Here is a 26,002-nt window from a genome sequence, read left to right as displayed (position 1 = left end):
AATGAGCAAGTACATATATCATATATTTGTTATAGAGGATGTTTGCAAAAAAAATTTAATAAATATTAAGACTTATTGAGAAGAGAAAAAAAAAGCAATCATTTTATTTGCTCATGTTTTTAATGTTTGTTTTTTTGCATGCCATAGCTAAAAAGCCTCCAACTAGAGACTTTAACTACCTAAAGACCGCCCCACGCCAATAGGCGTGGCCGCAGTGGCAGCCCCGGGACCGCCTAATGCCAATTGGCATTAAGTCCTGGGGCTGGATACTGCAGGTGATCACGCGCAGGCTGCGCATCTCCTGCTTGGGGGCGAAGCTCCGCCCTGCCTTCAGTCCCGGGAGACTGTTAGATGGTGAAACCGCCATCTTTTGACTAAGTACAGTGCTGTGATCTGTAGCAGCGCTGTCCCGCTGGGGCACAAAAGAGCGATCGGCAGTGATAGGCTGAAGCCTATCACAGCCGATCGCTGTGATAGGCTGGCTGGGGGAGGGAGGAAAATAGCAAAAACGTTTATTTATTAAAAAAAAAACAAAAAAAAAACTAAGTATTTATAAAAAAATAAATAAATAAATAAACAGCTTGGGGATGATCAGACCTCACCAACAGAAAGCTCTGGTGGTGGGGAGAAAACGGGGGGGGGGGGGGGGGAATCACTTGTGCAGTGTGTTGTGCGGCCCTGCAGCTTGGCCTTAAAACTGCAGTGGCCCATTTTACTAAAGATGGCCAGGTCTTTAGGGGGGGTTTAGCAATGTGGTCCTCAAGAGGTTAAAGGACACCTGAACTGAGAGGGATATGGAGGTTGTCCTATTTATTTCCTTTCAACAGTACCAGTTGCTTGGCTGTTCTGCTGTTCATCTGCCTCTAATGCCGGGCATACACAGCTCGTTTATGCGCCGGAATCGAGCCGCTGGCTCGATACCGGCGCGTCCCCCCAGATCGATTCCCGCTCGTCGCCGCGGGCACTTCCTTATCTTCCCTTCATTTTTTCTTATGTCCTGCCAGCCGGTATCAAGCGCGGAATCGATCCAGCGGGGTATCGGACACGTCGGATATTATCAATCGAGCCATCAGCGGCTCGATTGATACTAAAAAAACTTACCGTGTATGCCTAGCATAATACTTTTAGCCTGAACAAGCATGCAGATCAGGTATGTTAGCACATAATTTACTGATCAGTTTAAGACCTGCCTGTACCTGGAGGTAAAGTCAATTTGTATGCATTTTGCAGTTTTTAGTGGCGTTCCTATTGCTGTTCTAGTGTCATTCCTAATTGGGCTGTGTAATAGAAAAGAATAGTAGAAATAAAACTCCATCCCTTTCCATAAGGGATGCCTATAAATATACTTTTTATAGGTTGCTACCTAATCAAATACACCTTTCCTCCTAAAAACAAAAACAAAAAACGACATCTTCCAAAGACTATCCTAACTTATGGAAGACAATTAAAGACTACTATGATTTATTTACTGCATGCTTACCGCTGAAATATCGCATGTTTTACCTCACGTTTTACCTCATGTTCAGAAATGGGAGAAAAATCTTTCACAATTGTTAAAAAAGAGGAAAATTCCACATGAGGTATTTTACCTACAAAAAAATATTTACCTCACATAGCTACCAGAATTGAGGCCATGATGTACCTCTATTTAGAAAGTGGTCCTTCACAGTGAGAGTGGTTAAAATCTGGAATATCTTACCTCAGGAAGTAGTTATGGCAAACTTTATATCTGCATTTAAAAAGAGGGCTTAGATGAATTGAAGGACATCCATGGCTATAATTACTAGGTAATTTCCAGAAGAGTTGACCCAGGGATTTATCTGACTGCCATCTGGAGTTGGGAAGACCTTATTACCTTTTAACCACTTGAAGTCTGGAATATCTGTCGACTAATGACTAATATACAAGCTAATCATATCAACATGGGCAGAAGAGCTGTAGCCTCTCTAGACATGGCAAATGCCTTCGACACTGTTGAATGGCCATACCTGAATGCGGTTCTTGCCAGATTTAATGTAAAGAGAGGAAAACCGAGAGACCGATATGGTGTAGTATGTTAATGTAAAGGTATCTGGTGAAAAAGAAGGTGATTATACTCACAAAGGTAGGTCACCACCAAGGCAACCACTGGGCGAGCAGGCGGGGAGAATTATAATCTGACCCCGCTCAGGTCTAAGAAGTCGCTCTCTGTAGATAGGAAAAAGTGGGGATACACCCCTCCACCAAGGGTGGATTAAATTATTTTGTAGCAGGATAACAGAGGCGCCAGATAGAGTAAAATTAATTAAAATCGTTAAAAAGGGCAAAGTGGGTGGACTCGCCTCCCTTCTGGAAGAAATGGCCAGACAACGGGCAAGTTACTTGCAGTTTAAAGTAACATTTAATAATAACTCCAAAAGTGCAACGGGTTTCACGGGTAACAGTCCCGCTTCTTCCGGCAAATGATTTTTGGAGGGTACTGGGGGAGGGAAAAAAGGAAACAGGGGAATTGCTAGAGGAACGCAAATACCAAGCACCAAAAAGGTGCCCCACAGATCTACAACAAAATGATGTGCAATGCGACATATAACAGCAAAATATGCATAAACAATAAATGTGCAGATTACATATATAAAGTGGCAAGTTGCATATATAAAGTGGCAGTGTGTACAACCAAGGAATAAACAACATACAGCAGCCAATTTTGCGTATAGCAGTAATTTATGTATAAAAATTAAATAAAAACAATGTACAAATCACATATATAAAGTGACAATGCATACAGCCTGATGCAATGGTTTGGCTTAAGGTGCAGACTATAATAGGCAAACAAGGCGTTTCCCTTAAAGAGGAGTGAAAATAAAGTGTAATAAAGCTACTATGCTGAAATTTGTATTTAAAAAGATAGAAGGGTATTGGGGAGTGAAAAAATAATCTACTTACCACTGTCTGGTCAAGAGCTGGGTATAGCGCCTCTGTAGGGTGTGAAGCACTCTGTCTCTGGTTTATAAAGGAAAGGGTATGTGGAGGTGGAACATGGAAAGAAAGTGGGCAGGGTTGTAAGAACAATGTAGGTTCAGGATGCAAGGGATATGTATGTGAAGTGAAACAAGGGAGAAGGGAAACAAGGGCGAGGGAGGGGACCCAGTATAAAATAGGGAAACTAGGGTATATTCATTTAACATAATGCAAGGTTCCAAACGAGGTACCTGGTGTGGGTCTAGGTGCAATCATATGTAGCTGATATATGGGATTATAGGTGGCATTTAGAAGCCGGCGACTGCAGAGGGTATGTGGTGAGGTGTTGTTCGGGACAAGTATGAAATAAAAATACTAGACAAGAAAAGAAATGATGACATGGTTACATAAACGTTGCACTTATGAATATATATAAATACATAGTAAAAAAAACATTTTTGGTTCATGCCGCAATATGCAAAATAATGCTTCAAAAAAAGGAAGTAGGTCAATCCACTCCACCTGAGATTATTGGATTGAGAGGAGAAAAAAAAGCCCATGTGTTGAAAATGAGAGTACGGATGCAAAATTATGCATAGTTGCAAAAATTTGCATGAGACATAAAAATAACACAGGAATAACTAGAATACATAAAAAAAAAAAAAAAAAAAAGTTAAATGATGAAAACAGGACAAGTCTAAGTGGATGATGACACGGTTACATAAAAGTTGCACTTATGAATATACATAAGTACATAGTAAAAAATGTGTTCATGCCGCAATATGCAAAATAATGCATCAAAAAAGGGAAGTAGGTCAATCCACTCCACCATAGATTATTGGATGGAGAGGGAACCCCCCCCCCCCCCCCAAAAAAAAAAACCCATGTGTTGAAAATGAGAGTACGGATGCAAAATTATGCATAATTGCAAAAATTTGTATGAGACATAAAAATAACACAGGAATAACTAGAATACATAAAAAAACGATAAAAACGTTAAATGATAAAAACAGGAAGAAGTCTAAGTGGTGGAAAATAAAAGAGAGGACCATTTTAAAAAAATTTAAAAGTGTGATTCAGGGGGGCGTGGCTTGACGCTGCTAGAAGATGGCCGCTTGAATCCCTCTCTCCCGCTACGTGTCCGCTACTGCTACTAACCCAGCAAATTTGGGCTGACTGTCCTAGCGATGCCAGGTACCCGCAGCACCCAGAGTACTTCGGCTACCCCCAAGACTAACCAGATGCAGATCGGAAAGACTGTCGCGGAGATATTCCGACCGCACAAGGCGAGCGCGAAGGCCTCTAAGATGGCGCCGACGGACGAGAATCATGATGCATCGTCCCCCCCGCACGACGCAGACCCGAAGGCAAGTAACAAGCAAAGGTCCCCTACCTTAGCTGACATGCACAACATAGCGAACGATATCAAAAAATACATGCTTGCCACAATCTCGGAGGTTCGAGCAGACGTCGCGGCCATAGGCCCGAGATTACAAGCCTTGGAGGCCGCAGACCAACAGAAATCCACGCAGCTAAAATCCCTCGCTAAGAAAACGAACACTCATGATGCTAGACTCCTAGAGCATGCAAGACAGCTGGAGGCTCTAGACAACAGAGGGAGAAGATGCAATATTCGGGTAAAAGGGGTCCCAGAGGGAGTGGCGTCAGAGAAGATACAGGAGGCCTCAACATCCATTTTTAATAACCTGCTGGAGAGAGCCACAGATACAGAGATAACTTTTGTGCGAGCACACCGAGCTCTTCGCCCAAGAGGCTCAGATGCTGACAAAGCAAGGGATATCATATGCTGTCTGGAGTCGTTTCCATTAAAGGAAGCAATTATGAAGGCGGCAAGAGCGCAGGACGACATTCTGTCCAACTGTACCAGGATCTTTCTCCGATAACTTTGGCGAAAAGAAGGGTGCTTAAACCCCTCCTGCAGGCCCTGAAAGATAAGGGTTTAATGTATCGCTGGCACTTTCCATTTTTGCTATCAGTGACGACCGGATGCAAAGTTCATGTGTGGAGCCAGTGGAAGCGACATATATCATATCTTTTGGTCCTGCCCATCCATAACACAGTTCTGGTCCTCAGTTCACCGAATAATCGGTAAAATTACAGGGGATCATATCCCTCTTAACCCCGGCCATTTCTTACTGCATAACACACATGAACTCTTAAAAGCATATAGGAAGTTAGCTACTATACACTTCATTAACGCTGCCAGGGCAATGCTCACCTTACACTGGAAATCCTCAGTGGCCCCCTCAATTCAGTACTGGCTCAAGAGAATAGATCAGATCGAAATCATGGAACACATGATTTTGACATCTCAAGATAGGTCAGAGCAGTACACTATGACCTGGTCGATCTGGAATGACTTTCAACAGTCCGATAAATATAAACAGCTTATAAGCAATAACTAAGGGGTTTGGTCTGACCTCCTTTCTACTTTATCACTGCTTCAACCGGCCCTTTTCTACTAGTGCTGCATATTTCTCAAAGTGTTTAAGGGAATGGGTTCCATTCCGGTGTTAGAGTATGGAATTTATAAAGCTAGAATATGCGGTGACCTCCCTAGTTATATCTTAATCTGCTAAATACTGTACCCGAGAATTAGCATCTTCTGGTTTACTATGTATGTGAAATGAGCTACTGTATTTAATGAGGTACTTTGCTCAGCTGTTCTTGTATACCCAATGTTTTCTTTCTACTTCAATAAACTTGGATTGTGAAAAAAAAAAAGTGTGATTCAGTAAACTTTTTCTAATTGTTCATTTAGACCTTCAGGTGTAAGTGTTTTTAAAATTTGTATCCAGATCATTTCTTTATTCCTTAGAACCTCAAAAGCATTCTGTGGTGGGATAGATTCGATAAGTGTGAATTTGAGTGTTTGTGGATTGCAATCATGAGTGAAACCGAAGTGACGGGAGACGCTGTGGAGTGGGTAATTTTTCAGTATATTGGGCTTGTGTTGTCCTATTCTGTTTCGGACAAGTTGAGCGTCCCACATATTGTAGATTGCATGAACAGGAGATCAGATAAATAACATTTCTGGTGGAACAGGTGATGTGTTGTTTAATGGTATACTGTGATTTAGTAGTGTTAGATGAGAAAGAGTCAGGAGAAATAATGAAGCGGCAGGCAGTGCATCTGGGATTTCCACACGGAAAGGACCCAGGGTTTAGGGCAGGTATAGTTGCTGTGGTATTGGAGATGGGATGATGTAATTTGCTGGGAGCCAGAAGGCTTTTGAGGTTAGGAGCCCTTCTGAATGTGAGCAAGGGAGTTACAGGAATGGTGGGTTTGAGGTGGGGGTCTTGTGTCAGAATCTCTTATCTGTTTTGTAGTATGGACCTAATCTGTTTGTGGTGATGGCTGAATCCGGTGATAAATCTAGGGAAAGAGCTGAATGAGGAGGAAGGAGCAGTGTTGTTGGTATTACTGACAGTGGCCTTCCATTTGGCATCCTTGATCAGTTTTTTAGGGTAGCCTCGTTCTATAAACTTCTTGGTAAGGATATCTGATTGGGATTGGTAATCGGAAAGGTCAGTGCAATTGCGGAAGATTCTACGGTATTGGCTATAGGGAGTATTGGTAGTCCATGGTCGGTGATGGTGACTATTGAAATGGATGTAGTTGTTGGAGTCCACTTTTTTGAAGTGTGTTTTAGTCTTGATGTGAAAATTATCTATGAACAGAACCAGATCTGAAAAATCAATGGTGGTGGAATGATGTTGGGGAGTGAAAGTAAGGCCAGCCGGGTTATCATTAAGAAAGGTGAGGAATGTGGGAATGAGGGAAGGGTCGCCTTTCCCCAAAAAAATCAGGTAATCGATGTATCTTTTGTATAGGACAATGTTATTGCTAAATGGATGTGTATCAGAGAACATTAAATGTTGTAGGAGGCCCATGGATAGGTTGGCATATGAGGGTGCAAATGAACTACCCATGGCTGTGCCAGATACTTGATGGTAATGATTATCTGCAAAGGAAAAAACATTATGTTGTAAAATAAATTCTGCACATTCGGGGTTGGTGGACAAAAAATGTGTTAATGATCTGAGACCGAAGGTGTGTGGAATATTGGTGTATAAGGACGATACATCGCAGGTCAGCCAGCTGTAATCTGTGTTCCAGGTAGTGGTGTTTAGTATTTGGATGAGATGTTCAGAATCTTTCAGATATGACAGTAAATTTTGTACAAGTGGTTGTAGGTGGCGGTCCACGAATTTAGATAGATTACTGGTGATGGATTCGATACCTGCAATAATGGGTCTACCAGGTGGGTTGATGAGTGTCTTGTGAATTTTGGGGAGATAGTAGAAAAACGGTGTTTTGGGATGATGACTGATAATGTAATTTCTTTCTTTTTTGGTGATAATACCATTTAAAAATGCTTGATTGATGAAGAGTTTGAGGTTGGCATTATGGTGGAGAGTGGGATCAGAGTCTAAACGGTTGTAATGGTGTGGGTTATCAAGTAGTCTGTGTGCCTCTGATAGATAGTCAGTTTTATTTAGTAGAACTATGCCTCCGCCTTTGTCGGCGGGTTTGATAATTATGTCCGGATTATTTTTAAGAGTATTGAGGGCTTTCTCTTCTGATGGGGTGAGATTAGATGTAAGGGGCGGAGTGTCAAAGTCCAATTTTTGCAGATCATTGAGCACTAGTGTGTAAAAGGTTTCAATGAAATTACCCTTTGAAGAGGTGGGATACAATCGTGATCGACCCTTGAGATGTGTGCTAATATATTTCTCTGTTTGGATTTCGTCTATATTGGCTGTGCAAGTGGGTAAATGATCATTGGCTGTGATGATGAGTAAGTTATTGTTTTCTCTTAAAGAGAATCTGTAACGTCAAAACGTCCCGTGGGGGGTACTCACCTCGGGTGGGGGAAGCCTCAGGATCCTAATGAGGCTTCCCACGCCGTCCTCCGTCCCTCAGGGGTCTCGCTGCAGCCCTCCGTACAGCGGTGAGGTCAATAATTACCTTCCCGGCTCCTGCGCAGGCGCTCTGACGCCTGTCGGCTCCGAAGTAGGCACAAATACCCGATCGCCGTGGGGTCTGCTCTACTGCGCAGGTGCAAGTCTCCGGCGCCTGCGCAGTAGAGTGGACCCGACTGAGATCGGGTATTTCCGTCTACTTCGGAGCCGAAAGCAGCCACAGCGCCCCCGCTGGAGCCAGCAAAGGTAAATATTGAATTGACAGTCGGGTCTGTCGCCAGCTGTTCGGAGGGCTGCAACGAGACCCCCGTGGGACAGAGGACGGCGTGGGAAGCCTCATTAGGATCCCGAGGCTTCCCCCACCCAAGGTGAGTACCCCCCAGGGGATGTTTTGGATGTTAGTGTCTCTTTAAAGAAGTTTCCTGTTTTTTAATTGCAAAATTCCTTTTGAGAGTTAATTTGCGTATGTAGGAATTGAGCTCAACAAATAGTCTGGTCATTTGTGAGGAGTTGGTGGGACAGAATGAGAGACCCTTTTCTAATAACAGAGTTTCCTGTGTGGTTAGGATGTGGTTGGAGAGGTTACTGATACAGCGGGTTGGTTCAGAGGAGTTGGTTGTGGAGGGATGGCTGACTCTATTCGGTTTCTTTTTTCTTTTCTCTCTGTGTCCTCTTTTCCTGATTCTGGTAGGGGTCTCTTTACCTTGGATTTTGGTTGAAGAATTAGGCGGGAGGCAGTGGGGCTCGGTAGTGGTATTAATAACGTGTTCTGAGTGATACTGGAGGGAAGGTCTAAAAAAAGAGGATGACATGGCATTATTAGGGTGGTCATCCTTGGGATTAGGATCAGTATGTATTTTAGTGGTAGGTGGAAAGTAACTGTTGATCTGAGTGTTTTTTTGTTCCTGGAATGATCTTTCTGGAAAACACTTAATAGGTAACCTTTATAAAGCAATGATTGAGAGCCCTGCATATGACCGGACTCTAGGCTCTAAAGAAAGATGGGAGTCGTCAGGTGTGTCCCTAGATACAGAGAAGTGGGAGGATGCTCTAGAGGGAGTTAAGAGGGTATCTCTAAATGTTAAAGACTGGGCCACCCAACTTTATATAGTGCACCAGGCATACATGACACCTAGGAGATTGGCCAAATACAACAAAACATCCAATGATATCTGACAATAATGCAGTTCTAATGCCCCAACGTTCTATCACCTTATTTGGGAATGCCCACCAGCTTTTGGGTTACAAATTGTGAATTTTCTACATGATCGCATGGGCTGTCCGGTTACTCTTGATCCCCTTCTATGTATATTGGGTGTATTTGATGATGTAGAAATACATGCTTGCACCAAAATGTTGATAAGAGAGGCTCTATTTGCCGCTCGGCAAGAAATCGCACTACATTGGTTGTCACCTAACCCTCCATTGTTGGCCTGTTCGATAAAGCGCCTTGACAACGGCCTTCCCTTTAAAAAAACTGCTTTATATTCACAGAGATGGGGTACAGCAGTTTCACCTAATCTGGGATGCCTGGAAAGAAGGAAGAGAACGCAATTCAAGCTTGAGGTCTTTTCATGCCATGTATGTCCCGAATTGGAGTGTATCATCTATATATTCTTAATTGTAGAGTAATAATGTACAGTCAGTTGCGATACACTTTTATTAATGTTATTTACATGTGTAAAACGTTCCAGCTCTTTTATTAAGCATCGATATGATTTTCCTTATTGTATTCAGGTAATCTCAATTGCATTCTCCAATTTTCTACCCTTGGCAAATATGTTAATGCATAGCTCCATTTTGTTACATACAAATTGTGTATGCTACTACTTGCTTTTATAATGTAACTGTACTGATTGTGGAATTCTCTCCGTGATCAGCGCACAAGATGTGCGCTGACACTGTGGAAATCCTCCACAAGCGTGTAATTTGAGGGAACCCAGCAAAAGGTGCAATGCACCTGTAGAGGGAAATTGCTGTCGGCAGGTGGAGCTGTGGAGTGTAGAGGAACAGATCCTCTGCCCTACCACAGACGCCAGACAGGAATTGCACGAAGGGAAGAAACGCAATCGCAAAAGAAGCGATTGAGGATGAGCACAGAGACAGATTGTATGTGTGTACACCAATCTAGTCGCCAACCCGCGACAGTGCACACACAACAGCAGATACGAAATAGGAACGCAATCGCGAGAAGTGCGATCGCCAGACATGACACAAGGCTACAGCAAGGCAGAGCACGAGAGTAGCAAAGGCACAGCAAATCATACAATGAGGAGACAAGGAAAATAACAAACGCTAGCTAAACGCGAACACCGCACTCATTCGCAACAGTGCATGCGTTTATGCGCGGTCTCCGCGTGATAAGCACAACAGAGACAAGCATGCCTAACTAACCACCGACAGACAAATAAGAAACAGAGGACGCGAGCGCATGCTTAACGGTTACCTCACTGAGCCTCCAGCAAGCGTTCGTAGCAGACAGGACAAATACACGAAAACAGGAATGAGTGAGAGATAGGATCCACAGCACTAGCGCAAGAGGCTAGTGCAATCCAGGAAGACAGAACAGAAGGATCCACAGCACTAGCGCAAGGCGAGTGCGATCCAAGTGCAGCAAGAGAGTAGCAGACCAGAAGGATTCACAGCACTAGCGCAAGGCGAGTGCGATCCAAGAATAGAAAGAGAGATGGAGATCAGACGGATCCACAGCACTAGCACAAGGCGAGTGTGATCCTGGCAAGACAGATCAGATGAGATAGCTGGTAGCAACTGCTGCTCCAGCTATACTCCAAGAACAAAGATCAGAACGACTTCCTGTCGACCACCGCTGGGACAGGACAATCACAACAGACAAACAAAACAGATATGCAATCCTAACTGCACTAGGGAAACCTGCCTAGCGCAGTCCCAGGAATTACTCTAAGCTAATCTTCAAACAAAGAGCAAGGCTGGCACTCCTCCAGGAGTGTTTCACAGGAAGAACCCTTATGACCAGCAAAGGACTCTGGGAAACATAGCTCTTTATACTGCCAGTCATCAAAGGAAGCAGGTAGGGGATTTGCATAACGAGTGTATCCAAATTCCTCAGCAGCAAGCTGCAATACTGACAAAAGGTCTCTCTTCCAGAGACCTGTAGAATGCAGACCTGAACAGTGGTCAAAAGGCTGCCTGCCTGCGCAGGCAGCCACGCGGATCCTCACAGTAACCTTTGGTTTATGATGTAAACTCTGTGATTTGGTTTCAATAAACTTTTCTTTGGTTAAAAAAAAACACTTGAGGACAGCAGTGTTAAACCCCCTAAAGACCAGGCCATTTTTCAAGAAATAGGCCACTGCAGCTTTAAGGCCTCGCTGCAGGGCTGCACATGTCAGCACACAAGTGATTCCCCCCCCCCTTTCTCCCCACCAACAGAGCTTTCTGTTGGTGGGGTTTGATCGCCCCCCCCCCCCCCCCCCCCCCCCCCAAGTTTATTTATTTATTGTAAATTTTTATGTGATTCTTTTTTATTAAATTTCACTATTTTTGTTTACATTTTTACATTCCCCCCTACCTTCCTCCCTCCCCCCACCAGCCAATCCCCATGACAGCCAATCACCCCTGAGACTCTGGAGGGGGCAGCCGTGTAACACGGTTGTCCACACTACAGTGCTGCTTTAGATTGCAGCTCTGTACGGCGGTTTCGCCATCTAACAGTCTACTAGTGGCGATCGCCGCTGGGAGACTGAAGGTGGGACGGAGCTCCGCCTACCAAACGAGATGTGCACACATTACAACGTGATCTCCTGCAAAACAGACCTGCAGGACCTTACGCCGATTGGCGTTAGGCGGTCCTGAGGCTGCTGCCACGGCCACGCCCATCGGCATGACGCGGTCAGCAACAGGTTAAAGAGACACTGAAGCGGAAAAAAATTAATATGATGAATTATTATGAATTGGTTGTGTAGTACGGATAATTACTAGAACATTAGTAGCAAAGAAAATACATATGTTCATATTTTTTATTTTCCGTTATATAGTTTTTTTTTTAAAGAGAACCCGAGGTGTGTTTAAAGAATGTTATCTGCATACAGAGGCTGGATCTGCCTATACAACCCAGCCTCTGTTGCTATCCCAAACCCCACTAAGGTCCCCCTGCACTTTGCAATCCCTCATAAATCACAGCCGTGCTGTGAGGCTGTGTTTACATCTGTAATGTCAGTCTCAGCTGCTCCCCGCCTCCTGCATAGCTCCGGTCCCTGCCCCTGTCCCTTCCCTCCAATCAGCAGGGAGGGAAGGGATGCAGGCGGGGACTGGAGTTCTGCAGGAGGCGGGGAGAGCAGCAGACTGACACTATAGAGATAAACACAGCCAGCTCTGACAAGCTGTTTGTCAGCAGCACGACTGTGATTTATGAGGGATTGCAGAGTGCAGGGGGACCTTAAGGGGGTTTTGGATAGCAACAGAGGCTGGGCTGTATAGGCAGATCCAGCCTCTGTATGCAGATAATATTCTTCAAACTCACCTCGGGTTCTCTTTAATAACATTGCATCATTATCTAATATTTGCAGTTTACACACTACTCAGTATTCTAAATTATTTTACAGAGCAGGCAAGTGAACTTTTGAACCCTTCTCTGCAGAGAAAAAGAAAATACTTTGACAGACACTTGAGATAATAAGCTTCAGAAGACAGAGCTCTCTGCGACTTTGAAAGTCGTGAAGCTCAATGGCTCTTTTGCATAGATAACTGGAGTTTATTAACTCTTTCTGTACTGGAAACAATATTAGACTTATGTCCCTGCTCCTAATGTTTTATTTCTTAGCTGTACTATACATACAAATCATTATAATCATCATTATATCATAAAAAAATGTTCCGCTTCAGTGTCTCTTTAAGGCTAATTGGCCCAGGCCCTATAAGGTTTTTAGCCTTCCCCTGGATCAACTGGGATAAGTGCAGGTTCAGGTCAGGGTGGTGGAGTTTTTTTATTATTATTTTTTTTTCTGGTTGAATTTGATAGACGGATGTCTCTTTTCACCCAAACTAATTATATATGGCACCCTCCATATCACACTTCGTTCAGGTGTCCTTAAATTGCATATTCAAACCACAGTTTGACTTGTCTTTTGATTTATTTATCTAACCTTAATCTATTTATCCTCACCACATTTCTCTCAGATAGACACATTATTATTCCTTCTTTATAGTCCCATGAAGATCTCCAGGTTCCATTCTACAAAAATGCCCTAGCAGATTCTATTGGTGGCTATACATGTGCTATTAGTGTAGTACTGAACATAACATTGCAAACACACAAACATTTTAATCAGCATTGCACCTTATATTTTACGGACCTATGAGGTGTGGCAGAGGTGAGGAAGAAATTAGGGGAGACAGAGCCTGCAAGCATGCGCATGTGCTGTAAGGACCGACAGACTTCTGGGTCACAGTGCGACTTTGGGAGTCGCCATTTCAATACTAGCTATAGCAGGCATACTTGGACACAGAAGGATTACTAGAGGGGCTGTGAGTGTATACTCATCGTCAAATAGACGTGGGTATGCTTAAAAGCATACACAGCACCTCTGCTCAGGGACCCTTAAAGTAGCCAGCATAGCCTGTCATTTTTAAGCCTGATGTTGACCATCACTTATAATCTCAGAGCCAGCTTGAAACATCATAAAGAAACAGGTAGCAAAACGACTTTTGGGGAGCACAGGACAATGCTCATAATCAGAGAATGTGTAGAAAATAGGGTTGGTGCTATAGTTGAATAAACATATTTCTGTAATAAACTGCAGGGGAATATCTGCCTACATAGCAATAAAAATGTAAAAATGGTGGTCCACTCAGTCAGGCTGAATGACATTATATACGATGTATGTATGTATGTATATATATATATATATATATATATATATATATACAGTGGGTTGCAAAAGTATTCCGCCCCCTTGAAGTTTTCCACATTTTGTCACATTACTGCCACAAACACGAAACAATTTTATTGGAATTCCACATGAAAGACCAATACAAAGTGGTGTACACATGAGAAGTGGAACGAAAATCATACATCATTCCTACATGACTAAATAGAGTGCACCTGTGTGTAATCTAATGTCAGTACAAATACAGCTGCTCTGTGAGGGCCTCAGATGTTGTCTAAGAGAATATTGGGAGCAACAACACCGTGAAGTCCAAAGAACACACAAGACAGGTCAGGGATCAAGTTATTAAGAAATTTAAAGCAGGCTTAGGCTACAAAAAGATTTCCAGTGTTATTTGGGCATAACAAGGGGAGTTATGCATGGAGGAAAAACAACACAGCATTTCAAGAAAAACACCTGCTACCTACAGTAAAATATGGTGGTGGTTCCATCATCCTGTGGGGCTGTGTGGCCAGTGCATGGACTGGGAATCTTGTCAAAGTTGAGGGATGCATGGATTCCACTTAGTATCAGCAGATTCTATAGACCGATGTCCAGGAATCAGTGACAAAGCTGAAGCTGCGCTGGGGCTGAATCTTTCAACAAGACAACTACCCTAAACACTGCTCAAAATCCACCAAGGCATTCATGCAGAGGAACAAGTACAACATTCTGGAATGGCCCCAGACCTGAATATAATTGAAAATCTGTGGTGTGAGTTTAAGAGAGCTGTCCATGCTCGGAAGCCATCAAACCAGAATGAACTAGAGATGTTTTGTAAAGCAGAATGGTCCAAAATACCTTCAACCAGAATCCAGACTCTTATTGGAAGCTACAGAAAGCATTTAGAGGCTGTAATTTCTGCAAAAGGAGGATCTACTAAATATTGATTGAATTTCTTTATTGTGGTGCCCAAATTTATGCACCTGCCTAATTTTGTTTAAAGGATACCCAAAGTGACATGTGACATGATGAGATAGACATGGGTATGTACAGTGCCTAACACACAAATAACTAGGTTGTGCTCCTTTTTTTCTTTCTATGTCTGAAAGAGTTAAATATCAGGTATGTAAGTGGCTGACTCAGTCTGGAAGTGACTACAGTGTGACCCTCGCCGATAAGAAATTCCAACTATAACACATTTTCCTAGCAGAAAATGGCTTCTGGGAGCAGGAAAACGATTAAAAAGGGGAATTTCTTATCAGTGAGGGTCACACTGTAGTCACTTCCTGTCTGAATCAGGACTGAGTCAGCCACTTATATACCTGATATTTAACTCTTTCATGCTGAGAAAGAAAAAAAGACACAACATAGTTATTTGTGTGCTAGGCACTGTACATACACATGTCTATCTCATCATGTCACATGTCACTTCGGGTATCCTTTAAACAATTATTGCACACTTTCTGTAAATTCAATAAACTTCACTTCTCAAATACCACTGTGTGTTTCCTATATGATATATTTAACTGACATTTTTTATCGTAACAACTAACGATTTATACAGGAAAATCATGACGATTAACAACGTTGCCCAAATCTTTGCATCCCACTGTGTATGTATTTATGCACCTGCCTTATTTTGTTTAAACAATTATTGCACACTTTCTATAAATCCAATAAACTTTATTTCACTTCTCAAACATCACTGTGTGTGCCTCCTATATGATATATTTAACTTTTATAAAATTTATATCGTAACAACCAACAATTTATACAGGAAAATCATGACGATTAACAAGGTTGCCCAAACTTTCACATCCCACTTTTTAGTGTACATTTGTAATTGTGTTCAGAATGAAATCCTACAAGGACTTTTTAAAGAACCAAATGCAACTAAAATGACATCAATTGTTTTTGTAATACAGTATTAAATGTTTTTTTGTGATTTCATTGAAAAAATTATTCAACCCCTTAAAGGGGCACTACAGCGAAAAACTGTAACATTTAAAATACATACAAATAAGAAGTATGTTTCTTCCTGAGTAAAATGAGCCATAAATTACTTTTCTCCTATGTTGCTGTCACTTACAGTAGGTAGTAGAAATCTGACATTACCGACAGATTTTGGACTAGCTGATCTTCTCATAGGGGGGTTCTCAGGGTTTTCTTTATTTTTAAAAGCAGTTAGTGAATGGCAGTTGCTCCGTCCAACTGCCAAAATAGTGTGCAGCAAGCACAGAGGCTTCCCAGCATCTTTGTATAAAGAATTTTCAGGGTATGTATTTATAAAGAATAAAGGCCATGCTGAGAATCCCCTATGGAGGGATGGACTAGCCCAAAATCTGTCGGTAATGTCAGATTTCTACTACCTACTGTAAATGACAGCAACATAGGAGAAAAGTTATTTATGGCTCACTTTACTCTGGAAAAAATGTACTTCTTATTTGTATATTTTTGCACATATTTTAAATTTTACAGTTTTTCGCTGTAGTGCCCCTTTAAAGACTACCACTCTTAACAGAGGTTCATTCAAGTGTTTTCGATCAGGTATTAAAAACACATGTGATTGTTAACGAGCAGCAATCAAGCATATTAAGCACCAATTAGGCAGATTTAAAATCACTGTGATACTCAGCTCCTTCTAGACACTTACTGGTGTGTTTACAAACATGGTGAAGTCAAGAGAATGGTCCAGGAAGACAAGAGAAGAGGTTATTTCTCTTCACAGGAAGGGCAATGGCTATAAGAAGATTGCAAAGATGTTAAACATACCAAGAGACACAATAGGAAGCATCATTCGCAAATTCAAGGCAAAGGGCACTGTTGAAACGCTACCTGGTCGTGGCAGAAAGAAGATGCTGACTTTGACTGCTGTGCGCTACCTGAAGCGCAAAGTGGAGAAAAGTCCCGTGTGACTGCTGAGGTACTGAAAAAAGATTTGTCAGATGCGGGTACTTAAATTTCAGCTCAGACAATAAGGCGCACACTCCGTAATGAAGGCCTCCATGACAGAACTCCCAGGCGCACCCCCTTGCTGTCTCCAAAGAATAAGAAGAGTCGACTGCAGTATGCCAAAAGTCATGTGAACAAACCACAAAAGTTTTGGGAGGACTGATGAAACAAAATTAGAACTGTTTGGGCCCATGGATCAATGCTATGTTTGGAGGAGGAAGAACAAGGCCTATGAAAAAAAGAACATCTTGCCTACTGTGAAGCATGGCGGGGGTAAATCATGCTTTGGGGCTGTTTTGCTTCTCCAAGTACAGGAAAGCTTCAGCTTGTGCAAGGTACCATTAATTATCTTCAGTACCAGGAGATATTGGATGAAAATGTGATGCAGTCCGTCACAAACCTGAGGCTTGGGAGATGTTGGACCTTTCAACAGGACAATGATCCCAAGTATACCTCCAAGTCCACTAGAGCATGGTTGCAGATTAAAGGCTGGACCATTTTGGAGTGGCCATCGCAGTCACCAGACTTAAATCCGATTGAGAACCACTGGTGGGACTTAAAGAAAGCAGTTGCAGCGTGCAAGCCTAAGAATGTGACTGAACTGGAGGCTTTTGCCCATGAAAAATGGGCTAAGATACCCGTAGATCGCTGCAAGACACTTGTGTCAAGCTATGCTTCACGTTTAAAAGCTGTTATAAATGGAAAAGGATGTTGTACTAAGTACTAAGAATGAATGTCACTTGGAGGTTGAATAAAACTGATAATGATGTGAGCACAGAAAAGACATTTGTGGTTATTTCATTATAAATGTTATGTAATATTTGTCTGACTTACAAGTGCCTCTTTGATTTAATTGTAAACAAGATGACTCAAATGATCAAAATCAATGTCAAACTAGCCAAAACACTCAATTTCAGTGGGGGTTGAATAATTTTGAATACAACTGTACATCATGAGGTTTTTTTTGGGTGATCGAACTTCCGATCGATAGTCAGGTACGATGGTATAATTGGAGATTCGATCAACTGAAGCATTGTAATGCCTCCACACGTATGCTTGTTCAATCATGATTTGACTTTGAAGTTGTGCTTTTCTGTGCAATTGATTGGGGGTGCAGGCAAGGAATGGGTGGTACAAATTCTGACTGGAAGTACACCCTGCAGTGCAACCTGGCTTTAAAAAAGCAATTGCAATAGTGGTCCATTCATTGTTCAGCTTTGGTGGGGCTACAGTGATCAGCAATCAGCAATTCCAGTTTTGTTGCTGATTACAACCTGGGAAGACCATGCCTATGTCACAGAAGGAATGTGTGTGTACTGCTCTGGCTCTAGTAATCATAGACCGAGTGAGGAGGAGGAATCAGAGTAAGCAGAAGAGAACATGGGCCAAGAGTTGGTTACAAAGGAGACACGACTTTAGTCACATGGGTCTTCTCCGTCAGCTTCGTGAGAACAATCCAGATGATTTCCGGAATTATGTGCGCATGTCGGATGAGAGCTTTGATGAACTGCTGGAGAGCTATGTCCACGAATTACCAAGCAGGACACGGTGATGAGACAAGCCATTACAGCTGAGCAACGGTTGTGTGTGACTTTACGTTTTCTGGCAACAAGACGTTTCTATGCCGATTTAAAGTTTGCTTCAGCGATTTCACCACAGTCATTAACCTCCCTGGTTTCTGTCTTATGGGTCTAATGCTGGGTACACACGGTACGATTTTCCGTGCGATAGATGCACCCGATTGATAAAATCCCTCATGTCCGATATTACTCCCGATCGATTCTGTGATTGATTTCTCATAGAAGTGAATGGAAAAAAATAAGGAAAACGAGCGAAGATAAGAGAATCGAGCGGAAAAAACGATCGGGACGGAAAATTGTACCGTGTGTACCCAGCATAAAAGCGGTGCATTTTTTCAAGAATTTAGGCCAATTCTTAAGTCACCAAAATGTATCAGAATAAAGGCCTGGTAGACATCCTGCATTTAAATAAAAGACCGGAACATAAAATTGTTAAAATAATTACATTTATAAATAAACTTAAAAAATAGTAAAACTGTACAAATAAGCCACCAGACTGTACAGTATGTACCTATATACCTACTACACCTCCCCCATGTGGTATATTTTGAAACAGGGATTAGTACAGAGAGTGACGTCACAATCAGGGCAGTAGAAGCGTGATTCCTTTTGGACTTTATTCCCTTTGCTGTCAAGTCTTAAGTGGCAGGCAGAGAGTAGTCAAAACCCAGGCAGAGTGCGATGCAGGCGGCCGGCAGAGAATACTTAAAATCCAGGCAGAGGTCGCTGCAGGTGGCAGGCAGAGAGTAGTGAAATCCCAGGCAGAGGGCGGTGCAGGCGGCCGGCAGAGAATAGTCAAAATCCAGGCAGAGGTCGGCGCAGGTTGCAGGCAGAGAGTAGTCAAAGCCAAGGAAGAGGTCAGCGTAGGCTGCAGGCAGAAAGTAGTCAAAACCCAGGCAGAGTGTGGTGCAGGCGGCTGGCAGAGAATAGTTAAGATCCAAGCAGAGGTCAGCGCAGGGTGCAGGCAGAGAATATTTAAAATCCAGGTAAGAATCGGTAACAGTAAGGCAGAAGCACTTAGCTCAGAAGCAGTTGGGACCCAAATGGCTATATTGTTGACAACCTGTGCTTTCAAATTAGCTTATCTGCCATCTATGCCATGGCAGTCAGGTGACACAGGGGAGAAATCAAAATACAAATTGTGATTAGAGTCAAATGAGGAGGAAGACACGTTAAACTCTTGACATGCATGCAGGCTGCATTTCTCTTTGTTTACCTTCTGTGCTGTGCCTGAGATTGGGTGCAGCGGGGGACTAGACAGGCTAAACTCTCAAAATACATGCAGGCTGCGTTTTCGTCTGCCCTGTGCAGTTGATCTGGGTCCAGATGGGGGATTAGGCAGGCTAAACGCTCTATATACATACAGGGTGCATTTCTCTCTGTTTTCCTTCTGCTCTGCGCAAAAGTTCAGGTCCGCTTTAAAATTTTGTGGTGCTCTCTCCCCCCCCCTCCCCCTGGATACCACGCCGCACACCGCCGCTCCACTCTCCTGAGTGGCCGCCAGGATCCCGGAACAAGAGCGGGGTGAAGGAGATCCCAGCGGCCGGGCTTACCGCTTCTAGCTCCTCTGATACCGCCAGGGGGGTTAAGCAGAATCATACCTGAAACATGAAGCTATTGTGTCAGAGTTGTCAGAGTTCTTTAACCACTTGAGGACCTAGGGCTTTCTACCCCTTAAAGAGAACCCGAGGTGGGTTTGAAGAATATTATCTGCATACAGAGGCTGGATCTGCCTATACAGCCCAGCCTCTGTTGCTATCCCAAACCCCCCTAAGGTCCCCCTGCACTCTGCAATCCCTCATAAATCACAGCCAAGTTGCTGACAAACAGCTTGTCAGAGCTGGCTGTGTTTATCTCTATAGTGTCAGTCTGCTGCTCTCCCCGCCTCCTGCAGAACTCCAGTCCCCGCCTGCATCCCTTCCCTCCCTGCTGATTGGAGGGAAGGGACGGGGGCAGGGACCGGAGCTATGCAGGAGGCGGGGGAGCAGCTGAGACTGACACTACAGATGTAAACAGCCTCACAGCATGGCTGTGATTCATGAGGGATTGCAGAGTGCAGGGGGACCTTAGTGGGGTTTGGGATAGCAACAGAGGCTGGGCTGTATAGGCAGATCCAGCCTCTGTATGCAGATAACATTCTTTAAACACACCTCGGGTTCTCTTTAAGGACCGGCCACTTTTTTTCCATTCAGACCACTGCAGCTTTCACGGTTTATTGCTCGCTCATACAACCTACCACCTAAATGAATTTTGGCTCCTTTTCTTGTCCCTAATAAAGCTTTCTTTTGGTGCTATTTAATTGCTCCTGCGATTTTTACTTTTTATTATATTCAGCAAAAAAGACATGAATTTTGGCAAAAAAATGATTTTTTTAACTTTCTGTGCTGACAGTTTTCAAATAAAGTAAAATTTCTGTATACATGCAGCGCGAAAAATGTGGACAAACATGTTTTTGATAAAAAAAAAACCCATTCAGCGTATATTTATTGGTTTGGGTAAAAGTTATGGCGTTTACAAACTATGGTGCAAAAAGTGAATTTTCCCATTTTCAAGCATCTATGACTTTTCTGACCCCCTGTCATGTTTCATGAGGGGCTAGAATTCCAGGATAGTATAAATACCCCCCAAATGACCCCATTTTGGAAAGAAGACATCCCAAAGTATTCACTGAGAGGCATAGTGAGTTCATAGAAGATATTATTTTTTGTCACAAGTAAGCGGAAAATGACACTTTGTGAGAAAAAAAAAAAAAAGTTTCCATTTCTTCTAACTTGCACCAAAAAAAAAATGAAATCTGCCACAGACTCACCATACCCCTCTCTGAATACCTTGAAGGGTCTACTTTCCAAAATGGGGTCATTTGTGGGGTGTGTTTACTGTCCTGACATTTTGGGGGGTGCTAAATTGTAAGCACCCCTGTAAAGCCTAAAGGTGCTCATTGGACTTTGGACCCCTTAGCGCAGTTAGGCTGCAAAAAAGTGCCACACATGTGGTATTGCCGTACTCAGGAGAAGTAGTATAATGTGTTTTGGGGTGTATTTTTACACATACCCATGCTGGGTGGGAGAAATATCTCTGTAAATGACAATTTGTTAATTTTTTTTACACACAATTGTCCATTTACAGAGATATTTCTCCCACTCAGCATGGGTATGTGTAAAAATACACCACAAAACACATTATACTACTTCTCCTGAGTACGGCGATACCACATGTGTGGCACTTTTTTGCACCCTAACTGCGCTAAAGGGCCCAAAGTCCAATGAGTACCTTTAGGATTTCACAGGTCATTTTGAGAAATTTCGTTTCAAGACTACTCCTCACGGTTTAGGGCCCCTAAAATGCCAGGGCAGTATAGGAACTCCACAAATGACCCCATTTTAGAAAGAAGACACCCCAAGGTATTCCGTTAGGAGTATGGTGAGTTCATAGAAGATTTTTTTTTTTGTCAAAAGTTAGCGGAAAATTGATTTTTATTGTTTTTTTTCACAAAGTGTCATTTTCCACTAACTTGTGACAAAAAATAAAATCTTCTATGAACTCACCATACTCCTAACGGAATACCTTGGGGTGTCTTCTTTCTAAAATGGGGTCATTTGTGGGGTTCCTATACTGTCCTGGCATTTTAGGGGCCCTAAACCGTGAGGAGTAGTCTGGAAACGAAATTCCGCAAAATGACCTGTGAAATCCTAAAGGTGCTCATTGGACTTTGGGCCCTTTAGCGCAGTTAGGGTGCAAAAAAGTGCCACACATGTGGTATCGCCGTACTCGGGAGAAGTAGTACAATGTGTTTTTGGGTGTATTTTTACACATACCCATGCTGGGTGGGAGAAATAACTCTGTAAATATACAATTGTGTGTAAAAAAAATCAAAAGATTGTCATTTACAGAGGTATTTCTCCCACCCAGCATGGGTATGTGTAAAAATACACCCCAAAACACATTGTACTACTTCTCCCGAGTACGGCAATACCACATGTGTGACACTTTTTTGCACCCTAACTGCGCTAAAGGGCCCAAAGTCCAATGAGTACTTTTAGGATTTCACAGGTCATTTTGCGGAATTTGATTTCCAGACTACTCCTCACGGTTTAGGGCCCCTAAAATGCCAGGGCAGTATAGGAACCCCACAAATGACCCCATTTTAGAAAGAAGACACCCCAAGGTATTCCGTTAGGAGTATGGTGAGTTCATAGAAGTTTTTATTTTTTTGTCACAAGTTAGCGGAAATTGATTTTAATTGTTTTTTTCACAAAGTGTCATTTTCCGCTAACTTGTGACAAAAAATAAAATCTTCTATGAACTCGCTATGCTACTAACGGAATACCTTGGGGTGTCTTCTTTCTAAAATGGGGTCATTTGTGGGGTTCCTATACTGCCCTGGCATTTTAGGGGCCCTAAACCGTGAGGAGTAGTCTGGAAATCAAATTCCGCAAAATGACCTGTGAAATCCTAAAGGTACTCATTGGACTTTGGGCCCTTTAGCGCAGTTAGGGTGCAAAAAAGTGCCACACATGTGGTATCGCCGTACTCGGGAGAAGTAGTACAATGTGTTTTGGGGTGTATTTTTACACATACCCATGCTGGGTGGGAGAAATACCTCTGTAAATGGCAATCTTTTGATTTTTTTACACACAATTGTCCATTTACAGAGGTATTTCTCCCACCCAGCATGGGTATGTGTAAAAATACACCCCAAAACACATTGTACTACTTCTCCCGAGTACGGCAATACCGCATGTGTGGCACTTTTTTGCACCCTAACTGCGCTAAAGGGCCCAAAGTCCAATGAGTACCTTTAGGATTTCACAGGTCATTTTGCGGAATTTGATTTCCAGACTACTCCTCACGGTTTAGGGCCCCTAAAATGCCAGGGCAGTATAGGAACCCCACAAATGACCCCATTTTAGAAAGAAGACACCCCAAGGTATTCCGTTAGGAGTATGGTGAGTTCATAGAAGATTTTATTTTTTGTCACAAGTTAGCGGAAAATGACACTTTGTGAAAAAACACAATTAAAATCAATTTCCGCTAACTTGTAACAAAAAATAAAATCTTCTATGAACTCGCTATGCTACTAACGGAATACCTTGGGGTGTCTTCTTTCTAAAATGGGGTCATTTGTGGGGTTCCTATACTGCCCTGGCATTTTAGGGGCCCTAAACCGTGAGGAGTAGTCTGGAAATCAAATTCCGCAAAATGACCTGTGAAATCCTAAAGGTACTCATTGGACTTTGGGCCCTTTAGCGCAGTTAGGGTGCAAAAAAGTGCCACACATGTGCTATTGCCGTACTCGGGAGAAGTAGTACAATGTGTTTTGGGGTGTATTTTTACACATACCCATGCTGGGTGGGAGAAATACCTCTGTAAATGGACAATTGTGTGTAAAAAAATCAAAAGATTGCCATTTACAGAGGTATTTCTCCCACCCAGCATGGGTATGTGTAAAAATACACCCCAAAACACATTGTACTACTTCTCCCGAGTACGGCAATACCACATGTGTGGCACTTTTTTGCACCCTAACTGCGCTAAGGGGCCCAGAGTCCAATGAGTACCTTTAGGCTTTACAGGGGTGCTCACAATTTAGCACCCCGCCCACTTGCCAGGACAGTTAACAAACCCCACAAATGACCCCATTTTGGAAAGAATACACAACAAGGTATTCCATGAGGGTAATGGTGAGGTCATTGAAAATCTTATTTTTTGTCACAAGTAAACGGAAAATGACACTTTGTTAGAAAAAAAAATAAAAAAAAAATTCTGCTAACTTGTGACAAAAACTAAAATCTTTTATGAACTCACCGTGCACCTCACATAATACTTTAGGGTGTCCTCTTTCCAAAATGGGGTCATTTGTGAAGTCTGTCCTGGCATTTTAGGGTCTCTGCAATCATTACATGTATGGCCAGTATTAGGAGTTTCTGCTATACTCCTTATATTGGGTATACGGGTAATGCACTCTGGGCTGAAAGGAAAAATGAACGGCAAACATACCTTGCTCCACATCAATGGCAGATCTTCCTCCACATCAATGGCAGTGATAACCTCAGGAGAGAGACACCCCGTGCCACCCTGCACTCAGGGTGAGCCACCAACTTATGTGACTGGGCCTCAGAACTTTAGTATACAGCATTATGCCTGTAGGATACAGCAATATGCCTGCCAATAGAGATGACTCTGTGTGGCATTAAAGCATCATCATAGGCCCAAATCACATATAAACCGGGGGTGTCCACACTCAAGGGAAATTCAAACATGCCGTCTTATATCGCCAACCCAGGACAGATCAGCAATATCAAGCATGGAAACCGATCCTTCTTGCCACTTTTATGCTTACCCGTTTGGTTTTCAAGCTTATCTCTCCTCTCCCTGCGACAATGTGCGAAAGACCACTGAGTGTGTGCCTACTCCTGTGTCTGGAGTTCCCTAGGTTCTAATAGTGTACCTGCTCGTGGTACCTCTCAAAACACGGCCCTACACATAGGCCAGGCTGGTCAGGACAGCGGGGACAATAATAAACGGTGTCAGTCCTTGTTCCAGCCCTGCTGCAGACACGGCAACGTTTTCTTCGGATGCGTTGACCTGGGGCACACGGAAGCTGATAGGCGTAATGCCTTCCATGCAGTCGGCTAGTTGCATCTGGGGGGGGGGGGCCTGGCACCTCCTGGATACAGGATGTCCAGAACGATCTGTTCCTGAAATTGAAGGAAAGATCCAGTTCTCCCAGCCTTACTGTAGAGAACAAAGCTGTTGTAAACTGCCAATTGAATCAGATAAAAAGACACTTTCTTATACCAGCGTCTTGTTTTCCGGGAAATTAAATAGGGCGCTAACCTCTGGTCATTGAAGTCCACCCCTCCCATGTTGACATTATATTCGTGGACGACAAGGGGCTTTTCAATGACCTTAGTTGCCCGTTGAATTTGGACTGTCGTGTCTGTGTGAATGGTGGACAGAAAGTAAACGACCCTCTTGTCCCTCCATTTCACCGCGAGCAGGTCTTCAGTACGCAAGGCGGCCCTCTGCCCCCGTTGAAGTCTGGTGGTAACGAGCCGTTGGGGGAAGCCCTGGCGACTAGGCCGCGCAGTGCCACAGCATCGGATTCCTTCTAACTTTAAGTGCTGAAAGAGGGCCACACTTGTGTAATAATTGTCCACAAAAAGATGGTACCCCTTCTGGAACAAGGGTGACACCAAGTCCCACACAACCTTTCCACTGCTCCCCAGGTAGTCAGGGCATCCGACCGGCTCCAATTTTGAGTCTTTTCCCTCATAGACCCTAAAACGACATGTATAGCCTGTGGCCCTTTCACAGAGCTTATACAGTTTCACCCCATACCGGGCGCGCTTGCTTGGGATGTACTGTTTGATGCCAAGGCGCCCGGTAAAGCGTAAGAGGGACTCGTCTACGCAGATGTTCTGTTCAGGGATATAAGCATCTGCAAATGTTGATGACAGGTGGTCTATGAGGGGCCGAATTTTGTGGAGCCGGTCATAAGCAGGGTGGCCCTTTTCATGACAGGTTTTGTCGTCGTTGAAGTGCAGGAAGCGCAGGATGGACTCAAATCGTGTCCTGGACATGGCAGCAGGGTACAAGGGAACATGATTTACTGGGTTCGTAGACCAATACGACCGCAGTACATTCTGTTTCATTAGTCCCAAGTGAAGGATAAGGGCCAAAAAGATTTTAATGTCGGAAACTTGGACTGGTTTCCACCCGAAAGGCTGGGCATACA

The 26,002-nt window shown here is 43.2% G+C and overlaps 1 protein-coding gene across 7 annotated transcripts in view; it reads right to left on the bottom strand.

Annotated features, from left to right (window-relative positions):
• Nucleotides 1–26,002, bottom strand: part of STARD3NL (STARD3 N-terminal like) — a 673,845-nt gene that overhangs the window by 474,277 nt on the left and 173,566 nt on the right. The gene's annotated exons all lie outside the window — the stretch shown is intronic.

This window comes from Hyperolius riggenbachi, chromosome 5 (assembly GCF_040937935.1).
Source record: "Hyperolius riggenbachi isolate aHypRig1 chromosome 5, aHypRig1.pri, whole genome shotgun sequence".
NCBI classification, from domain to species: domain Eukaryota; kingdom Metazoa; phylum Chordata; class Amphibia; order Anura; family Hyperoliidae; genus Hyperolius; species Hyperolius riggenbachi.
Note: the sequence above shows the minus strand (reverse complement) of the source record. Positions and strands in the feature narration are given on the sequence as shown.